The sequence below is a fragment of the Eublepharis macularius genome, chromosome 16, assembly GCF_028583425.1.
Source record: "Eublepharis macularius isolate TG4126 chromosome 16, MPM_Emac_v1.0, whole genome shotgun sequence".
Classification (NCBI taxonomy): Eukaryota; Metazoa; Chordata; class Lepidosauria; order Squamata; family Eublepharidae; genus Eublepharis; species Eublepharis macularius.
This window is the reverse complement of record NC_072805.1, coordinates 9,084,540-9,105,846: the sequence shown is the minus strand read 5'-3', so window position 1 is coordinate 9,105,846 and position 21,307 is coordinate 9,084,540. Positions and strand designations below refer to the sequence as shown.

Here is a 21,307-nt window from a genome sequence, read left to right as displayed (position 1 = left end):
GTATATGTACCTATTATTACTTATATAATTTTTATATTTTTAACTAAGATAAGCAATATAGTTAGTGTAGATTGTTAAGATAATTAAAGAGATTTGATAGGTATAATATAGATATATATTACATTATTACATTATTATTATAGACCTTAAGAATGTATATGATATACTTTTTAGATTAAGTTGGGTATGGAAAACTGCTGGGAGTCACCAGAAAAGGGGGGGGAAGGATGGGGAAAATGCAATGGGATGAATAATGATAATGATTTTTATATGTATGTTTGTAAACCCATCCAATAAAAAATTCTTTAAAAAAAAGAGATGAAATTAACAAACACTCTGAGGAGCGATCTCCACCGGCTCTGTCTTTTTAAACTACCCTCCTGTAGAGAGTAGCTCAACAGAGCCTTTGGGGAGGGTGAGTTGAAATTAAGAAACCCTCTGAGCAGCGAACTCCACCGGCTCTGCCTTTTAAAACTATACTTCCCGGCTAACATTGTATCTCCCTACTTGAGCATCGCCATATAAGATGTCTTGCATAGAGAGACTCTCAGATGCCAAGAGCCATCAAAGCCTTCCCCACCATGTTTGGGTCCCCCTCAGTTTCCAAAGAAGACACACTAAATGCTCTGTTAGAACCTTCATGGCTCAGACTCACAAAGACTTGAGCCTCACAATTTTGTCCCCTTTAGCCTCCCTCCCAGCAGCCCTGAATGCGCTCACATGTAATGAGAGTTTCTAAAAAAGAAACCCGCTGCCAGACTGGCTTAAAAAAGACAGATCATAAAGCTGAAATGAATGCTCATAAATATTTGCAATTTGCCAGAATTGCATCAATCAGTTTCTAAAAGCAGAATCTGAAAGATGAATAATTTAGTCTTGTCAGAATATCTCAATAGTTTTGTTCCTTGCAGGCATCAGATATGAATTTTCACAATCTGTCATCGACTGCTAAATAAATACCACTGCGAGATACTGTCTTGTGTGCTGTCAACAATCAAATGCTGAAGTAAAATATCAGATATTGGGGGGCGGGGGGGGGGAGGGTGTTACCAGATGCCAAATACAGGCTTGTTTGGCAAATATTCAGAGGAAGATCCAGCAAATGCTTCACTCTGGAATCTGCAGCTGCAAAGACAACTTTGAATAGCAAATTCCTCTCAACAGATAGAAAGAAACCCCTTATATCCCAGGTCCTACTACCAGAAAATTAGAGAGGACAGTTCTAGTTATAATCTATTCTGTTTTTTTGTGATTACTTATGAATAATGCCTTTGCAATGTTACTAAGTGTGGAAAGGGGAGGCCGCTGCTAACAAATGTCTCCTTTTATATGATATTTTACATGCCTGAATATTTACCTAGACAACTTTGAAAGGGCCATCTTCAGGGATTACTCATCCAATTGATGTGTTAGAATCACTTCCAACATCTGTATGCCACATGTTGTGTATAAAAATGGAACTGTGGCCTGCAGTACAGGGAGAGATGATTCCCAATTGCCTAAAGAATGGTTCATGGATGATTACACCTTTATTCCATGTACCTCCCAAGGTTGTCAAACTGGTTTTCAACTAGCCTTGCTGGTTAGAATCATACCTTTGTAAGCTATTTTTAGTCTTACATCAGCATTAGCTAATGGACTCTTTGAAACTGCATATGTTTACATAAATTAGCACTTGCCATATAACTCTGGTCAGGTTTTTCCCAGGCAGATGGTAAACTCTGCTTCTTCATTATTAGAATGCATTCTAGAAAGCCCCATTGAACACAATAAGATTTACTTCAGAAATTAGCAAGGGATTGGACTGCAAGAGCTGGCCTTGGAAGCTGGAGAGATTGATGCATAATGAAAATGCAGCCAAGTTTGAAGGTGGGTTTGCACAAAGTAAAGCGAGCCACGCTATGGCAAAGATGGCCACAAAGTTTCATTTGAACTGTGGTCTCGTTGGGTTCTTTGTCTGTAGAATGAGCCCAGTTCAGCTGCACTCCAACACTTGTTTCTTATATTTATTTCTTGTCCTTTCTTTATTAGCTCCTTTGACCAGAGGTCTCAAGCTCATAGGCTTATGACAAACATATCCACAATTTAAAACAACATACCAATACATAATACAAACAGAATACAAACACTACAAGATAATCATCATAAATCATTATCTTAGAATCATAGTGTTGGAAGGTACTTCCAGGGTCATCTAGTCCACCCCCTGTACAATGCAGGAAATTCGCAACTATCTCCCCTTCCCACACCCCTAGTGACCCCTGCTCCATGCCCAGAAGATGGCAAAACACCATCAGGATCCCTCGCCAAACTGGCCTGGGGAAAATGGCTCCCTGACCCCAAAGTGGCGATTGGCATTACCCTGTGTGTGTAAGAAGGGGCCATGAGAACTAAGCACTGATGTAACCGTTCCTGCCCTCCCTCTTGATGGGATATAAGACCATAGATAATATATAATTACATAAAGTATTCATTAAGAATAAAATATATAAATATGTAAAATTTATAAAACCAATGCATTAAAATATATATAAAATCAGAATGGGGAAAAGTATAAATACAGCCTTCTCCTATTCAGAACCTCAAATTAAATTTAGTTTAGTCTAAATCTAATAAACTTATGTTCAATGTTGTGAATAACCCCTCAGTTCTCTCCTTTTATATATATAATTTACTTCATTCTCCCCTGTGTGGACCCATAGCAGCTTACAACATTCTCCTCTCCTCCTTTTTATTCTAACAACAGCCCTGTGAAGTAGGTTCCAAAGCTAGGGTATCTCAGAGCTAAACTACAAGAGATGAATTACATGAGGACACACACATGAAGGGAGTCGCAATGTTAGCCAGGAAGCTGAGTTTTAAAAGACAGATTAGAAGGCTTTGTCAATTTCACCTCTCTACACAGCCTGCACAGATGGCTCCTCAGAGGGTTTGTTAATTTCCTTTTTGCCTCCTGAAGTCTCTATCAGTTTCACCTCCGGTTCTAGGAGGAGGCAAAGGAGAAATAAACAAACCCTCTGAGGAACGATCTTTGCTGGCTCTGTAGACGGGGGAAATTGACAGAGCCTTCCAATCTGCCTTTTAAAACTCAGTTTCTCAGCTAACATTGCGACTCCCTTCATGTCTCTTGTAGTTTAGCTCGCAGAACATAGTTTAGCTTTCTATGTGCAAGGAATTTCTGCCAGAGGGGACTCAATTGAGTGTTGATCTATACAAAAACAACCCTCCCTCCACATATAAAATTACATGTAAGGGGTTAATGTCTTTTCATTTGAGATGCTAGTTTACTGTGATTCCACCATGCAGTATAAAGTCACAGATGGATCACCTGTAGTGCCAGAGCAAGTGCCCCATTGCCCCGTCGTGTATCGTCAGAGCCCTGCGTGACTGGAGTGTGCGCCTTCAGACTTTCCTCAGAAAGTGCAATGCAATGGGTGCAGAAACCCAAGCAGAATCATAGCACTGATCCCTGGAGCAGCATAGCCAGGACCAGTAATGCTTTATTCTCAGAAAAAAGAAAGATGGCTGTCTGGAAAAACCACTCTCTGGTGATTTTGGCCCCTCCATTGTGACTGAGATGCACCCCAAGCTTGGTCAGGGGCCATTCTATCCATTCTTGCTTCTGGGGGCTACATCCAAAGGCTGAAAATAGGACTTAGCCCTGACATAAAGGAAGTCCTGTGGGTGAAGTCTGGGTTGAAAGTGTTGGAAGAGGAGGACTCATTCTGTGGGGGAGTGTGCTGGAAGGGAAAGGAGTGAGTGAAGGGTGGGCCCTTCTCAAACACGAGCTTTTGCAAGCTCAAGCCCTCACTATCCCAGCAAGACAGAAACATGGTAAGGGCTCCAAGAAACCAATGTGGATGAACAGAGAGCTCCAGAATAAGCTAAGGGAGAAAAAGGAAATGTTCAGGAAATGGAGAGAAGGACAGACCTCTAAAGAGGAGTATATGAGGGTTACTAAGTACTGCAGATGAGCCATCAGAGAGGCCAAAGCTCAGTACGAGCTGGGTCTGGCCAGGAGGGCTCGATACAATTAAAAAAACTTCTACAGATATGTGAGAAGGAAACACAAGGTAAAAGAGGCAATTGGACCACTGTTGGGAGTAGATGGAGAAACTCTGATGGAGGACATAGAAAAAGCAGACAGGCTTAATGACTTTTTTGCCTCTGTTTTCTCCCTGAAGAACTCAGGCACATCTAGAGATAGTAGGAAATGTGACAGGACACCTGAGTGGCTAGTTGACATTGACAGAGAGGTTGTAAAGAGGCATCTGGCTGCACTGGAGGAATACAAATCCCCTGGGCCGGATGGGGTGCACCCAAGAGTGCTGAAAGAACTTTCTAGAGAACTTGCAGAACCCCTGTCCATCATCTTCAAGGCGTCCTGGAGGACTGGGGATGTGCCACAAGATTGGAGAAAAGTGAATGTTATCCCAATCTTTAAGAAAGGGAAGAAGGATGACCCGGGAAACTACAGGCCGGTCAGTCTGACTTCTGTTGCTGGGAAGATATTAGAACAGATTTTAAAGGGATCAATCTGTAAGCATCTGAAGGATTGCTCAGTGATCCGGGGAAGTCAGCTATTACCAAAATAGTTTTTTGAAATACAAAATCAGGAGAATTTAGAAGATGTTTGGAGAAGAAGTAATCCTAAAACTAAGCAATATACTTTTTATTCTGCGAGACACTCATCTTTATCGAGAATCGATATGATCTGGGCTTCAAAGGACTTAACAATATGGACTAAGGATGTTGAAATAATGCCTAAAGTGAGCTCAGATCACAACCCAATGATGTGGAAATTTGGAAAATGTGTGAAAAAGTATAGATGGAGAATTAATGAAGACTTATTACAACACCAAAGCAACCTAGATATGTTACAGAAAGAAACCAGATTTTTTATACAATACAACTTAGACAAATCGGTGCCAACACATAAGGTATGGGACACTTATAAAGCTGTTATGAGAGGCATCTTAATGGACTTAAATGCAAGAGACAAGAAAAGAAAAGAGGAAAAACGGAAAGAAATTCAGGAAAAAATTAAAGCTAAAGAGATGCAATTAAAGAAAAGACCAGGGGAAAAGAAATTACATCAAGAGATACGGATGTTACAAGAACAAATAAGAGTTATGGAGAATAAGGAATTGGAGTGGGAATTGAAAAAGTTAAAACAAAAGACATTTGAAGGGGCCAACAAACTGGGGAAATATTTAGCTTGGCAACTGAAAAAAAGAAGAGAAAAGAGAATGATAACTAAGATTGTGGAGAATGACAAAATGTTAATGGACCAATCAGCTATAAGTAGAGCGTTTTACAAGTTTGATGCTAAATTATATCAGAGTAAAAGGGTGGATGTGAATGCTATTGACTGATATTTGGACAAAATTAACTTACCGGTAATACCAGAAAAGTTGAGAGAAAAACTAAATGCAGAAATAACTGAGAACGAGATTTCAGAGGCAATACAATCGACAAAGCTGGGGAAGGCACCAGGACCTGATGGGATAACGGCTAAATTTTATAAGGTAACGGTTAAAGAAGTGGAGCCTTTCCTGAAAAAAGTGATGGATGGAATATTAAAGGGACAGGACATACCAGAAACGTGGAACGAGGCAAATATAACACTGATTCCGAAAGAGGAGCAGGATTTGGCTAACGTGAGGAACTATCGACCTATATCTTTACTCAACAATGACTACAAAATTTTTGCTAAAATATTGGCGGAAAGACTGAAAGAGTGGTTGATCGAATTTATACCAGAAGAGCAAGCAGGATTTTTGCCAAACAGAGAGATTAAAGACAACTTAAGGACAGTGTTAAATGCAATAGAATATTATGACAGACATTGTGAAAAAGAAGTTGGTTTCTTTTTTGTGGATGCTGAGAAGGCGTTTGACAATTTAAATTGGGATTTTATGCTCGCCACAATGGAGAAATTACAGATGGGGAAAGGATTTATTCAAGCAGTAAGAACAATATACAAAGACCAACGTGCAGCAATTGTGATAAATGATGAATTAACTAAGAGATTAGAAATACAGAAAGGTACAAGACAGGGGTGCCCATTGTCTCCATTGTTGTTTATTATGGTTTTGGAAATTTTGTTAATGCAGATACGAGAGGATGACGAAATAAAAGGCATGAAGATCAAGGGATTTACATACAAACCAAGAGCTTTTGCAGACGACGTAATGGTTATAGCAGAAGATCCGATTCAAAATATGCCTAAATTGTTGTCTAAGATAAAAGAGTTTGGAGATTTAGTAGGATTTTTTGTCAATAAAAGAAAATCAAAGATTTTGTGTAAGAACATGACCAAGCAAAAACAACAAGAATTAATGGACATTACCAGCTGTGAGGTAACACATAAAGTGAAATATCTGGGGATAGAATTAACTGCAAAGAATATTGATTTATTCAAGAACAATTACGAGAAGCTGTGGCAGAAAATAGATAATATGATTAAATGGAATAAGTTAAGTCTGTCATGGTTAGGAAGAATAGCAGTAATTAAAATGAATGTGTTACCAAGAATTATGTTTTTATTGCAAACGATACCAATAATAAGAGACAACAAACAGTTTGATAAATGGCAAAGAAAAATATCGGACTTTGTACGGGCTGGGAAGAAACCCTGAGTGAAAATGAAAGTGTTATGCGACGCTAAAGAAAGAGGGGGACTACAACTACCAAATATACGATTATATCATGAAGCAATATGTCTTGTCTGGATTAGAGAATGGATGTTATTAAAAAACCTTAAGCTCTTAACACTTGAAGGTTATAAAAAGCTCTTTAGTTGGCATGCCTATTTGTGGTATGATAAAATTAAAGCTGACTCAATGTTTTTGCATCATTATGTAACTGTTTAAACTGTTTGGTTAAAATATAAAAAATATTTGGATGAAGGTATTCCGATGTGGGTGGTGCCACTGGAAGCTATTGACCCGAGAATAATTTATAAAAGAGAGGAATGCTTGACCTACAAGGAAGTGCTGAAAGTGGAACAAAATATGATCAAGATTAAAACAAATGAGGAGTTATCCTCCCACTACGGATGGTTTAAGTATAGACAGATTAAAGACTTGTATGACTCAGATTGTCGGAAATCTGGATTTAAAATGAAAAACTCTGAATTGGAGGAATGTATATTGCAAGATGGCAAAAAATTGATATCTAAAGTTTGTAAGATTTTGTTAAAATGGCACACAGAGGATGAGACTATTAAAGTACAGATAGTGAAGTGGGCTATAAACTGTAACAGAGATATAACAATGGAGGCATGGGAATACTTGTGGAAAAATACTTTGAAGATATCTACGTGTACCAATCTTAAAGAAAATATCTATAAGATGATGTACAGATGGTATTTCACGCCAAAGAAGATAGCAAATGGGAATAATCAAATGTCAGATAAATGCTGGAAATGTAAGAAACATGAAGGATCGTTTTATCACATGTGGTGGACTTGCGAAATGGCAAAGCAGTTCTGGGGGAATATTATAGAAGCTATGTCAGAAATTTTACAAAGGTAAATAAGTAAAAACCCAGAATTGCTATTGCTAAATTTGGATTTAGAAAGGGTTCCCGTACAAGACAGAACACTAGTATTTTATATGACAACGGCGGCAAGGATTTTATATGCTCAGCTCTGGAAGACGCAAGAAATACCATCCATAGAAAATTGGATACAAAAATTGCTGTACATAGCAGAAATGGACAAACTAACGAGGAAGCTAAGAGAACAGAATTCAGAAGAATTTTTTTTAATGACTGGGGAAAATTGAAACAGTATTTAGAGAAGAAATGGGATGTGAAGGGGGAGTTATGGGGGCTAGATAATTATTAACTGAATAACTAGAGAGGAGATGTTGAACATTACAAGAAATATAGGTAAGTTAGAAATGTATTGTCGAAGGCTTTCACGGCCGGAGAACGATGGCTGTTGTGGGTTTTCCGGGCTGTATTGCCGTGGTCTTGGCATTGTAGTTCCTGACATTTCGCCAGCAGCTGTGGCTGGCATTTTCAGAGGTGTAGCACCAAAAGACAGAGATCTCTCAGTCTTTTGGTGAGAGATCTCTGAGAGATCTCTGTCTTTTGGTGCTACACCTCTGAAGATGCCAGCCACAGCTGCTGGCGAAACGTCAGGAACTACAATGCCAAGACCACGGCAATACAGCCCGGAAAACCCACAACAGCCATCGTAAGTTAGAAATGTAATTTATGGTTTAGAAATGTATTTTAATATGGAAAGCATTTAAAGAAGGTAATTAAGGCTATAAGAATTAATTATAGAAGTTAAATAGAGATATTAGATGTAGAGGCGGACAGAGGGTTGGAAAACTGTTGGAAGTCTAAGATAAGGGGGGGGGGAGAAAGGGTGGGGGAATAAGAAAACAAGGGGATTAATGGAAAATCTGTATTTTTTTTCCTGTCTTTTATTACTCACCCAATAAAAATTAAAAAAAAAAGATCTTGCCAGACCAACCTGGTTTCCTTCTTTGATTGAGTGACCAGCTTACTGGATCGGGGGAACTCTGTTGACATGATTTATCTGAATTTCAGTAAAATTTTGTTAAGGTCCCCCATGACGTTCTGATGGGCAAACTGGAAGACTGTGGACTGGACTATAGGACAGTTTGGTGGATAGGGAACTGGTTTGAGGACCACACCCAAAGAGTGGTGGTGAATGGTGTTTCATCAGATTGGATGGAGGTGTCCAGTGGGGTGCCGCAGGGCTCGGTTTCGGGCCCGGTACTTTTCTTTTTTTTCTTTCTTTTTTTAATTATAATTTTTATTGAACATTTGTTGCAACATATAACTTACAATCACAAACATCATTACAAGTCAGGTCAAAAATCCAGCGTACAATACATTTTTAGCCTTGCATTCTTGAGAAATAACCTTAATATATCCTTATAATGACTCAATTATGCTGTTAATTTAATAGAACGAGAGGTAACCATTGTTTGTTATAACTTGGAAAATTTTTGAGTTGGGCTGCAGATTGTATTCTTCTATATATTCCAAACGGTACTTTTCAATATTTTTATCAATGATCTGGATGAAGGAGTGGAAGGGCTGCTCATTAAATTTGCTGATGATACCAAATTGGGAGGAGTAGCAAACACCCAAGAAGATAGAATTAAAATTCAACAAGACCTGAATACTCTGGAGAAGTGGGCAGCAGTGAATAGGATGCAATTTAACAAAGACAAGGCACAGTATTACATCTGGGCCACAAAAATGGGAAGCACAAATACTGGATGGGGGATACACTTCTGGGCAGTAGTATATGTGAAATGGATCTTGGGGTAAGAGTGGACTGTAAACTAAATATGAGCAGTCAGTGTGATGCGGGAATATTTAAAGGAAATTGATTGTAATGGATATTATAGTGATTTCTAATCCAATAAAAAAATTTATTTAAAAAAAAAAAGGATGTGGACAAAATCGAGAGGGTGCAGAGGAGAGCGACAAGGATGAACAGGGGTCTGGAGACTGACCCCTACGAGGAAAGGTTGAGGGTCTTGGGAATGTTTAGTTTGGAGAAGAGGAGATTGAGGGGGGACATGATTGCTCTTTTTAAATATTTGAAAGGCTGTCATTTGGAGGAGGGCGAGGAGCTGTTCCAGTTGGCAGCAGAGGGTAGGACCTGAAGCAATGGGCTTAAATTACATGCACAAAGGTACTGGCTGGATATTAGGAAAAACTTTTTCACGGTCAGAGTAGTTCAAAAGTGGAATCAGCTGCGTAGGGAGGTAGTGAGCTCCCTCTCACTGGCAGTTTTCAAGAAGAGGCTGGATGAATATTCATCAGAAATGCTTTAGGCTGATCCTGCACTGGGCAGGGGGTTGGACTAGATTGTCTGTATGGCCTTCCAACTCTATGATTCTATGATTCTATGACTCAGCACTGTTCCTTTCCTCAGGTTTCAGAGAAGGACAAATCAAAGAGTTAAAAAGACAGAGAGGTCAGGGCACTCTGTTTACTGTTCTGACTATTCTTTGATATGTAGATTGCTATTCTCAGAACTTCCTCCTCATGTCTTCCTCCTTCTCACTCTTTCTGGCATTGTTCCAAGCACCATCTCCCTCCTCCTCCCTCCATCTTGGAAGCATGGATGCATGGATAGTATCCATGCCCATCCTTAGACTAGATGGGTAGTTAAGATCTGTCTCTCCTCCTTCCCTATCAGAGTATGGCGTTCCTACAATAAATAACTCTTATTTCCTTTCTAAATATAAACAAGTGTGTGCTTTGTTATTTTCTCTCCTGCACACATACTTGCCAGCAGAACCAGCTCACAACCACCTATAATCACTCTTCCACTGCTAGACGATAAACACTGCTAACGGCCCAAACATGGAATCCTTTAATTAGGTTTCTGAGGGTCAACATATGATTTATTTATCAGAAAGAAGATCTGGGGTAGTCTGCAAAATATTTACTCCTCAACTTGATATTTTAAAAGAATTTAGTTTAGCCTTTCATCCTTCCAGTATGTGTGTGAAAGACAAGCATGAACAACAGCAAAAGAGACAATGCACAAGAAGGCAATGGGTGTCAGGTCTGTTGCCCACAGTCCCTCCATCTTCCCTTCATTTGCAATCATCCTGTGTGTGTGTGTGTGTGTGTGTGTGTAGTTTCTCACACAAGCCGTCCAGCTCCAGGGAAGACAGCACGCTTATCTCGGATGGCTCGCCACAGAGGCCTTGCGATGGTTCCTTCCTATTCTCCCACTGACTATGCCCAGCTGGTTGGGCACTGGGGGGCGGGGCTCACAGGGAGGGACTGGAACTTTGTGGCAAGCATTCCATACGCCATTCTCAGCAAGAGTTCTGTGTACAGCCAGACGCTTTTAATTGCTTCTGTGTAACCTATGGACATATATACGCTTTAGTTATGATTTCTCAATAAAAAAACCTTGACTCAAGAGAGCTTGGATTTCTTGCTGCAAGAGTCAGCTTCAACGTATCCTGTTTTCCATAGACTGACAATGGGAGAATGATGTGAAAAAGGCCTTTGATTCTTGGAATTGGGATCCTGTACTCACTATGAGGCACTGCTCCCTGAGCCCTAAGCCCTTCTCTGCCCTACAGGCTTTGTAATAGCCTGCAGACTCCCCACAGAAGTCTTCCCTCCACAGCTGGCTCTGTATCCAGCACACCTCTTTGGAGCAAAAACCATACTGCTCATGTCCAGCTGAAGAAATATGTTGCTTGGCCTTCACAAATTTCAGTGTCCACCACTATACTACAGACTCCCAGCACTCAGCTTATTACAGGCAGAGGCAGGAGTAGAGCCAGGGCCGGATCAAGGGGGGCAGGGGGGGTAGTCTGCCCCTGGCGCCACCAAGGAGGAGGCACCGGGCACAGCTGCCAGCCTCCAGGAGCACACGGGCGGCAGCGCGGGTGGCCTCCCAGCCCCCTGCACTGCCTTTCACCTGCCCCGCAGGACAGGGGGTAGCTGGCTTGCTGCATGCCCCCTGTCCTGTGCGGCAGGCAAAAGACAGCACGGGGGGCTGGGAGGCCGCCTGTGCCATTTGCCTGCCCTGCTGGGGGTTGGCCGCCCCCTGTCCTGCGGGGCAGGCAATTGGCACAGGTGGCTTCCCAGCCCCCCCGCACTGCCTCCGCCAATTCCACGGCACGCCAGGACACCCGGCTTGCTGTGCAGGCAGCACGCTCCACCCTGCGTGATGATGTCATGCGGGGTCTGGACGTGGGTTGCCCTGGGCGCCAGCAACCCTAGATCCGGCCCTGAGTAGAGCAATGCTTGGGGGGGGGGGCACATCAAATTTCATGATGCCAGTTCATAAGTAGCTTCTACCAGACATTACAGTTGAAAAAGTGGGGAGGTAAAAACATGTTTTTTTGGCGGCACCCACATTTTGCGTGACGTCTCACTTGATATCGAGCAACACGATGCTTGTGCTTGTCCCTCAAGGCTTAGCTGCACATGAACTGCCTGAGGTTTGGCGTGCCTTCAACTACAGCAAATGAGTAACAGGCCTATTTTAACTATAGTCTTACCCAGTTGCACAAGGTGTGGATTGAATCATGGCTGTTCTTCCCCAACTAACCTACTTAAAATAACTAAATAAGTAAGTGAGAGCAGAAATACATATTAGGGGAGAGCAGACATGAATGAGATTAGATGATTTATTGTCATGGCCTGTGGCCAAAACAAACTTACTCACTTAAGGTGGGATTACGTGTTACGAGAGTCATTGGTTGAAATTGTTAAGTTGTTCCCTTTCCCCAACGTCTCACTGGCCCCACGTTGTGATATCGCAGCACTCTTAGCTATCCTGCCCGAGCAGCTAATGATATGGTGGGGAAATGCAGATTGCCATGATATCATGACATGGGTAAAGTCATGATTAGCAAAGAGAGAACTCTTTGGGACGAGCAAAGAACTCAATATGGGGTGCCATTTTGACTTCCCTTGCTGGCCCCATAGGAGGGCAGAAAGGAAGACTTTAAATTTTGTAAAATAAAATAAATTTCTCCAGAACATGTAGTTCTCGTTCCATGTGAAATAAGTAAATAAAGCTGCAATGCTACAAACAGAAATTCCATAAAATGCAACTTCTTTCTTCCAAAATGCAAGTCTGTTTTGTGTTGGCCCAAGCCCTCATCATTTTTTTAAGAGTAAAATCATTTTTTAAAAAATAATATTTCATTCAAGAAATTAAAGTCTTACAATCAGTACAATAAAAGAGCGTGACTATTTTGAGACAATTTACTGTGATAAAAATGATCAAGTTAATAACAACAATAATAATATTTGATTTATATACTGCTCTTCAGGACAACTTAATGCCCACTCAGAGCAGTTTACAAAGTATGTTATTATTATCCCCACAACAATCACCCTGTGAGGTGGGTGGGGCTGAGAGAGCTCTAAGAGAGTTGTGACTGACCCAAATTTAGTCTTTAAGTGGAGGAAAGGGGAATCAAACCCAGTTTTCCAGGTTATAGTCCCACTGTTCTTAACCAGGAATTCATCTGACCAATGTAATATATTAGTAAAAGTATAATAAAATTAAATTTAGTTACCCCTTGTGAAGAAATGATTTTGTTACATTTTGTTATATTTTGGATTTTTAGAAGATGCGTTTTATTTTTTTTATATGTATATTTAGAATGAATATTAAGTTCTGTTACTGGAAACTGCAAAACTGAAGTTTAGAAAAGAAATGAGATACACAGTGAAATCCTCCTAAGCAGAGTTACTCCAGTCTATTGATTTCACTGGGGATTTCACTGATAGTTAAATGTGTAGCCCTGAAACAAAGAAATAAAATAAAATAACTAGAGACTAACAGAGGTAGTTTGCTATTGCTTGCTTCTGCAACCCTGGTCTTTGTTGGAGGTCTCTCATCCAATTACTAACCAAGGCTGACCCTGCTTAGCTTCTGAGATCTGACAAGATCAGCTCACCTGGGCTATCCAGGTCAGAGCTATAAAGTGGAAAGTGACTTCAAGGCATAGCTGACTTACGGCAACCCCTTAAGTCAGCTACGGGGTTTTCATGGCAAGAGACTAACAGGTGGTTTGTCATTGCCTGATTCTGCAATCTTGGTCTTCGTTGGAGGTCTCCCATCCAATTACTAACCAAGGCCGACTCTATTTAGCTTCTGAGATCTAATGAGATCAGGCTCAACTGGGCTATCCAGGTCAGGGCTAGAATCTGGAGATACAATACAATTAATCTCAATAGGAACTCAGATGTGAAACTGTTGGTCTCAAAGCAAAAACATGCATATTTTTGCCAAAAAAATTGTATGAAGCAGCTTGCATGCTAATTTCTGAATCAACCTTCTTGCTTGGGTTGCTAAAACAGTTTGTAATGCAAATATAAGTTTGAATCATTCGTGGTTTTCATAATTAATTATTTCTTTTAAAATAATTATTTCTTTTTACTCTCTCACACCTTTTACCACACACCTGGGAAGTGTACAGAGTGTACCTAAACTGGAACTTTCCACAACAAAAAAACAGTAAGTAAAGCAGATATTACGTAGAGGTGCAGATTAAAGAGAAGTTCTGAGTGCTGGCAAATGGAAAAGGAAGCAAGGTAGGTGGTAGGGCTGGGATCAGTGAAGCATCCTACCTGGTTATAAACTATATAGGAAGGAAGTATTGGGGTGAAGTGGCTCTGTATGTCAAAGAGAACATAGATCCCAATACACTAGAAAATGTAAGCGGAACCATCTCCCCCACGTAATTGGAATGGGTGGAAATACCCGGCCCCAAAGGTATGATTAGAGATACTGGCCTGCTGAGCAAATCTCTGAGATTGATGTTAGAGTAAAGAAAAAAGTAAGAAAGGCAAACAGATTGTGTAATAATGGGAAATTTCAACCACCCTCACATTGATTGGGTTAACGTGTTCAGATTATGTGAAGGAGAACCTTTTTAGATAGCATAAATGGTTGGGTCTTGGAGGAATTGGCCATGGAGCCTAACAGACCCTCGATATCTTTGTTACATCAATGAACAATGATCAATGATGGTAAATTTAGTATTTACATGAATTGGAGGTTGCCTTGAGATTAGAAGAGGAAATTTCTCTTTTGTATTATGGTTATACTAGCAACGGAGATCATTGTGTGGAAAAATACAATGGGCTCTAGAAAACTGATTTGGCGGGCTCCCACTGCAGAGCTTGGGAGGGCTGCACCACTGCGCCGGGCCTTCTTGTCACCACTGTGGCCTCCTTGGGTCCTCCAGAGGGCCACGCCAAAGTAGCAGGCCTTCCCGTCACCGCTGCAGCCTCCTTGGGGCCTCTGGAGGCTGTGCTGCTGTGCTGGGTCTTCCTGCCACCACAGTGGCCTCCTCAGGACCTCTGAGGCAAGCTGTGTTGCCAACAACTCACTTTTTATCCCTGTGGAGGAGCCTGCGAGTACGCCTGCGTAGGGATAAAAAGTGAGTCGGCACCAATATGGCTTGCCTTTTATATAGTAGGATTCTTACAACTTCCTTTACAGTTGCTAATTATTTGATTATCATAAAAAATCCCAAACACAGACGCTTAATTCTTTTGGCAGGACGTAATTCACTCCCAACAGCCAAATATACAGGAAGGCTTAAAGGTATTCCCTGGATTGAAAGAAATTGTTCTTGTGCATCTGGAGCAATAAAGACCATCTCACGAGTGCTGTTATATTGTCCTTTGTTTAGTGAAGGTAGGTGAGATATATTGGGACCTCATGTCAACTCTGATGTTCAGAGTTCTAGTAATTATATTATTTTGAAACTGTTGATTTCAAAAGATACAGGTTGGCTGGAAGCTGTTGCTAGATTTCTTGTTTTTAATTGATCTTAGTATTTAAAGTTTTATTGATTTGTTCCATTTCTGTTTTATCTATAATCCCACCAACCTACAGTTGAAGGGATTGAAAATGAAAATGAAATAAAGTGAAAGTGAATTGGAGGTTGCCCCCAAAGGCCAACTTAATCACATTAGTACACTGGTTAAGTGGTTTGGCTGCAAATCAGCACTCTACTGGTTCGAATCTTACTACTGCCTTGGGTAAGCCACTCCTCTCAGCCCCAGCTCCCCAGCTGTATTGTGGGGATAATAATAACACCAAATTGTTCACTGCCCTGGGTGAGGCACTAATCTGTCTAGAAAAGCGGTATATAAGTGTAGTTATTATTATTATTATTTGATTTTAGAAGAGGGGATTAGTCTGATCTCGTCAAATCTCAGAAGCTAAGCAGGGTTGGCCTTGGTTAGTAATTGGATGGGAGCTCTCCAACAAAGACGAAGGTTGCAGAGGCAGGCAATGGCAAACCACCTCTGTTAGTCTCTTGCCATGAAAACACCATCAGGGGTTGCCATAAGTCAACTCTGACTTGAAGGCTGGATTTCATTTTAGTCAAAAGGAAGCTAAAAGGGAGAGGAAAGAAGTCAAATCCCTTTGGCATGCTTAGAAATTATTTAAATTCACATTAAGAGAAGTTCAGATAGAATGTTTACTACATATTAGGAAATGTAGCACCAAAACTAAGAGAATGCCAGTGTGGCTAATGACTCAAGTCAAGGAAGCCATAAAAGGCTTTTTAAAGAAGGGGGAAGTCCAGCCCTAATGAGAACATAGAACACAAGTTGTGGGGAAAAAATGTGGTGGATGATAAGGCTGGCAAAAAAGAATATCAGGAGCATACTGCTAAAACATTAAGACAAATAGTAAGAAGAAGGTAGGCCCTTATCTGACAAAGATTGCCAAAGGAAGACAGGGAAATTGAAATAATTCTTTGAACCATTTTTCACTATGAAATATGTCGGGAAGTTATCCATGCCACAGTCACTGTTATCAGGAAGAGTGATGGAAAAATCTAGTCAAGTATTGGTAAGAGAGTTTTAAAAACTCTGAAGTCACTGCACCTAGATGGCAGAGACCTTGTTGTTCTTAAAAAACTCAGATGTGAAACTATTGCTCTCAAAACAAAAATATGCAAATTTTTGCCAAAATGGGTTCCCTTCCAGAGGATGAGAAGGTATCATGCATAACTCCAGTTTTTAAAACGTGATCCAGAGATCTGGGTTATTGCAGGACTGTTGGCCTAATATCTCTTCTGGGAGGATAAATCAGCATGGATTCTGTAAAGGAAAGGCCTGCCACACCAAATGCTTTACACTCGTCATGGACCAGTAGTAGACCATCCAGGTCAACACTGTCTACTCTTACTGATAGCAGCTCTCCAGAATCTCAGGTCAAGGACTTTAGCATCACCTACTTCCTAGTTCTTTTAATTGAACATGTTGGGGATTGAACCAGAGACCATCTGTATGCACAGCAGATGCCATGGGAGTTCTTCGTGAGCATTATCAAATTCATGCATATAGATGATCCTGCAGACATGTTCTTACAGTGCAAGCCTAAGCAGAGTTGCACCCACTAAGGTCAATGGATTTAGAAGGGTATAAACTCTGTTTAGAATGGCAGTGTTAGATTTCCAACTTTTGGATTAAAATCCTTCATCAAATGCTCCTGAAGTTATCAGATAACAAGATAGGTCCTTTTGAGGATTAGAAATTAGTAAACAAATGGATGCAGAGAATAGGAATAAACAGACAGTTCTTCTTGCAATGGAAGAATATAAGTAGCTGGGGAGTGCAAGTTTGGTATAGGGAATTTGTTTAGTAATTTTTTGTTACATCTAGCCTAAAGAAGAGTTCTGGAGAAGTCAAAAGCTTGCACATTTTTGAGTCATTTGATTAGACCTAATTAAAAAAACTCTGAGGATTGTGTTCAGGGTTTTTGGATTTTTGGTATTGCAACCAGTTCTATTTATCTGTTTGTAAATTATCTGTCATCGGAATGAGAAGTGTGGCTATATGCTTGAAGAGATATTATTCAAATTATTAAAGATAGTGAGAAGTAACATTTTAAGTATGTGCTGATGTGATCTGAACTGGCAGTGACTGACCAGGAAAAGGGTCTTAGAGACACGATGGATAACTCGATGAAACTATCTACTCAGTTTGCAGCAGCAGAGAAAAAGGAAAATTTCAAGGAGGGATTATTAGGAAAACAAATGGCCAGAATCGTAATACTCATGGACAGATGTGGGGTGTGGCTGCATTTAGAATCCTGTGCACATTTCTAGCCACTGTGTCTCAACAAAAGATATTAGAGCACTGCAAATGGTGCAGAAAAGAGCAATTAAAATAATCAAGGGACTGAAGCATCTATATAATGAGGAAAAGCTAAGTAGTTGAGGACTAACTAGTTGAGAGAACAGATGACTAAGAGGTCATCATTATGCATCATATGTTGAAAGTGGGTAGCAATTCATTTTTCTCCCTCATTCTGGTGTCTCCCTGGGGTTGCCAATGAACCCTTGTTTGAGTGTTAAGAAAATATTATTGCGCTGCTGTCAAAAGTGTTACTTTATAGAGGGATATCTAGATCCTACTAAATAAGTAATTAGCAATTGCACAGTTACTGTTTATATGCCATCTAAATGACAGAAAACGTATCAGCTGTGCACAGCTAGTTGTTCTACATGAATGACATACATCCCTGTCCACATCAACAGATGCTCCCAGAAGCTGTAAAGGGACTGGGCAATAATTTCCGTGCAGATGTGAGAAGCCTATCAACTACTGTACATATGCAAATCATTCTTGCTACATCAGAATGCCTGTAGAGAAGAGGCCTCAGAAATTCTTCTCCCTGGTGCAGTTCAGGACATCCTGAGAGACTTCTCTACAACTGTCACCTCCTTTTCTTTTTGCTCACTTCCAAAAATAATTTTTAGCGCTTGGATTTATTGCTAATGTCTTACATCCTTAAATTATAAACCTTTATTCCTCTGTGACAAACACATCTCCTACACAGTCCCCAAAGTTCTCAGCTTTGGGGTTAAATCTTTGATCAGAAGTGTTCTAAAACCGCTTTGGGTCTCAATCAGAGTGATAAAAAATCATATCCTACTATATAAAAGGCTAAGAGTATTCAAGACAACTCACTTCCTACCCTGGTGCGCCACAAGAGGGTGCTGCTGTGGAGGGAAGCCCAGATGAGGTAGCCCTACCTCCAGAGAGCATGTCATGGTGTGAAGCCCAGGCCAGGATCAGGCATGGAGCAGGGGGCAATGCCTGCCCCATGCCTTCACCTAGCTGGGATCAGGAGCAGAGCAAGTGACAATGCCCATCCCCCACCTTCTCCCAGCTGGGATCAGGAGTGGAGCAGGAGGCAATGCCTTGCTCCCCATCTTCATCCATCTGAGATCAGGAGTGAAGCAGGTGACAATGCCCGCCTGCCCTTCACCCAGCTGGGATCAGGAGGGGAGCAAGTGGCAATGCATGCCCTCCCTCACCCAGCTGGGATTAGGCATGGAGCAGAAGGCAATACATGCCCTCCCTCGCCTTCACCCAGCTGGGAGCAGGAGACAAGCAGGTGGCAGTGCCCATCCCCCAGCGAAGAGCAGGTGGCAACGCCTGCCCTCCCTTCACCCTGCCGTCCATTGAGCAGGTTGCAATGCCTGTCCCCCCTTCACTCAGCCAGGATCAGTCATGGAGCAGGTGGCTATGTCTGCCCCCCAAACATTCACCCAGATGGGATCAGTCATGGAGAAGGAGGAGGCAATACCCATTTGCCCGCCCTCCCCTTTCTAGGGCCTGTTGTATTTTTTTCCCATAACGGACTTTGTTACTAGTAACTACATATTTAAATTATTTTCTGTGGAATATTCTGAATTAAGGGGGGGGGGGGCTTCCAATGGCAGAAGCAGCTGAGACAACTTCTGAAGACTATCTGTGTCTAGAAAGATGAGTCCCAGCCATGTAGGAGAAATTCAGATTCTTACATATACCCGTGGAGGCTGACTGTTTATTCCAACCAGCCTATGAAAAGTTAAGAATTCTCCTGGTTCACAGTAAGCAAGCAACAGAGATCCTTTGCCACTTTGCCTTAATAACCTTCTTCTCAATATGTACCCCATAAAAGTCATGGGGCACTAACTAATTAAACCAGGAATGAAAACACAGAGTAGTCCAAAGTTCAAGTCCCATCCGTTCGGCTCTGCTGCTGTCCTCAGAAGCCCCTTGCAGCAAGGAGCTGACGCTGGGATTATTCATCTCTAAGGACAGAAGTCAAGGAAGGAACTCCTTGGGACAGAAGAAAGAAACCCCCTTTGATGGGAGCCATGGGACCCTGGATATTGGCAAAAGATTGATGCGAAATCTACTGAGTAGGCACTAGACAGCCCGTGTTAGTTCCAGCCATTTCTACAGTTGCAGCCCCACACCTGGCTGCTCTGCTATGCAAATCTTGCTGTGGGATTTGAGTCCAGTCTTCCCAGACATGCATATCTCATGACCCTTGCTCTCACTGGTCTTTTTCCAAGGGAGTGTAGACCCATGACTCTTTGGCTGTTGCCTCTTGGAGCGCTGAAACCTGAGAAATAAGCCCAGCCTCCCTAGAAGGAAGCCTTTATAGGAAAGAGAAGGGACCCAGCAAGGAATAAACCAGCCTCCCAGCTACTATTCCCAAATAGGAAAACACTGGCCAGGTATTGCCCTTTAATTTAAAGTGGTGGGACTCCGTCTTTCCTTTCTTCCTTTGAAGTTGCCTGTTAGCTCCCATCGCAATCTTGATTAAATCTGACACAGCTCTGCTGGAATTTCTGTGCAAGGCCCCACGCGCCTCTTCCCTTTGCTGGCTGCCTCGCTCTCCCATTCTCTCTGGAATGTGGCAACAGCACAAAGTTTGCCTCCTTGGTGTACAGGCAAGGGCCAGAGCTCTTACCTGACCAGTGTCACATCCTTGAAATCTGAGCTGGCGCTGGGCCTGGCTGGGGCTGCAGTGTCGCTGCTCCGTCAGGAACCAGGCTGAAGGTTTTCAGTCTCCCCTGAGGCTGAAGGTATTTCATTTGTGTCTAAGTTTTTCAGGTGAATATGGACACACCTACTGGAGCAGGGAGAGACAGGAAGCCAGCAAAGAGACAGGCTGATTGGTCTCTTCCACGGTACAGAGTCTAGTAAGGAAATAAGATTCATACACCTGGTGGAAGCCTGAGGGGTGGGGGGTGGTGGAGAGCTGAGCACAAAGGAAAGTAGCAGTAGGATATAGAAAGGGAGGCAAGCCAGAGATTTGCTACTTAGCTGGGTGGAGATTGAAACTCGGTAATAACTTCCGCTGCAATGACTCGTCCCACAGAAGAATCTGCAGGCTTGAGATCTTGGATTGTTATTTTTGATCAGTTTAGTGCCATCAATGCGCAGTAAAAAAAATCAGATCCCTGCTTCAGTGACTATCCACTGTAAATAAAAAAGTGCTGCAGAATTGCTAGCCATCTTGTCTATTTAAGTATCTCAAAACCTGAGTCCTGTTTTTATTTTCCTCCCATTTTATTTTTTTCTCCCATTTTTCGATGTTTTGGCAGAACTATCCCACAATGTTTTGGTGTCTGAGGAATTAAATTCAGTTGGCATCCCTACCATTCACAGGATTGCCAAATCCAGCTTGGAAACTTCCCAGAGATCTGGGATCGCTGCCTGGGAAGGGTGGGAAATCTACAGTGACCTTTAGTACCTTCTGCCTCCAGAGGCCTTTCTCCCAGCCCCACCGCTGCTGCTTTGCATGCAACCTGCTCCAAACTCCCCACCCAGGCCAACTCTTTCCCTCCATTTCACTTTTCTACGCTTCCTTCCCAGCAGCAGCCAATCAAAGGGCTCTCTTCTACAAAATGGCTGCTTGCTTGTCTTCCTGGGGAGCCTGGGCTGCAAATATTAAGAAAGGAAGGCTGTCTGCCTGGCTGCAGAGCAAAATTTAAGGGCCAGT

The 21,307-nt window shown here is 41.8% G+C and overlaps 1 protein-coding gene across 1 annotated transcript in view; it reads right to left on the bottom strand.

The window, feature by feature from the left end:
* The window catches only part of ARHGEF5 (Rho guanine nucleotide exchange factor 5), a 102,747-nt gene extending 82,365 nt beyond the window's left edge, over nucleotides 1-20,382 (bottom strand). Inside the window, exon 1 of the mRNA XM_055000821.1 lies at nucleotides 20,273-20,382. The gene's annotated coding sequence lies outside the window, so the exon portion shown is untranslated. The remainder of the gene's footprint in view (nucleotides 1-20,272) is intronic.
* Nucleotides 20,383-21,307: the final 925 nt, after the last annotated feature.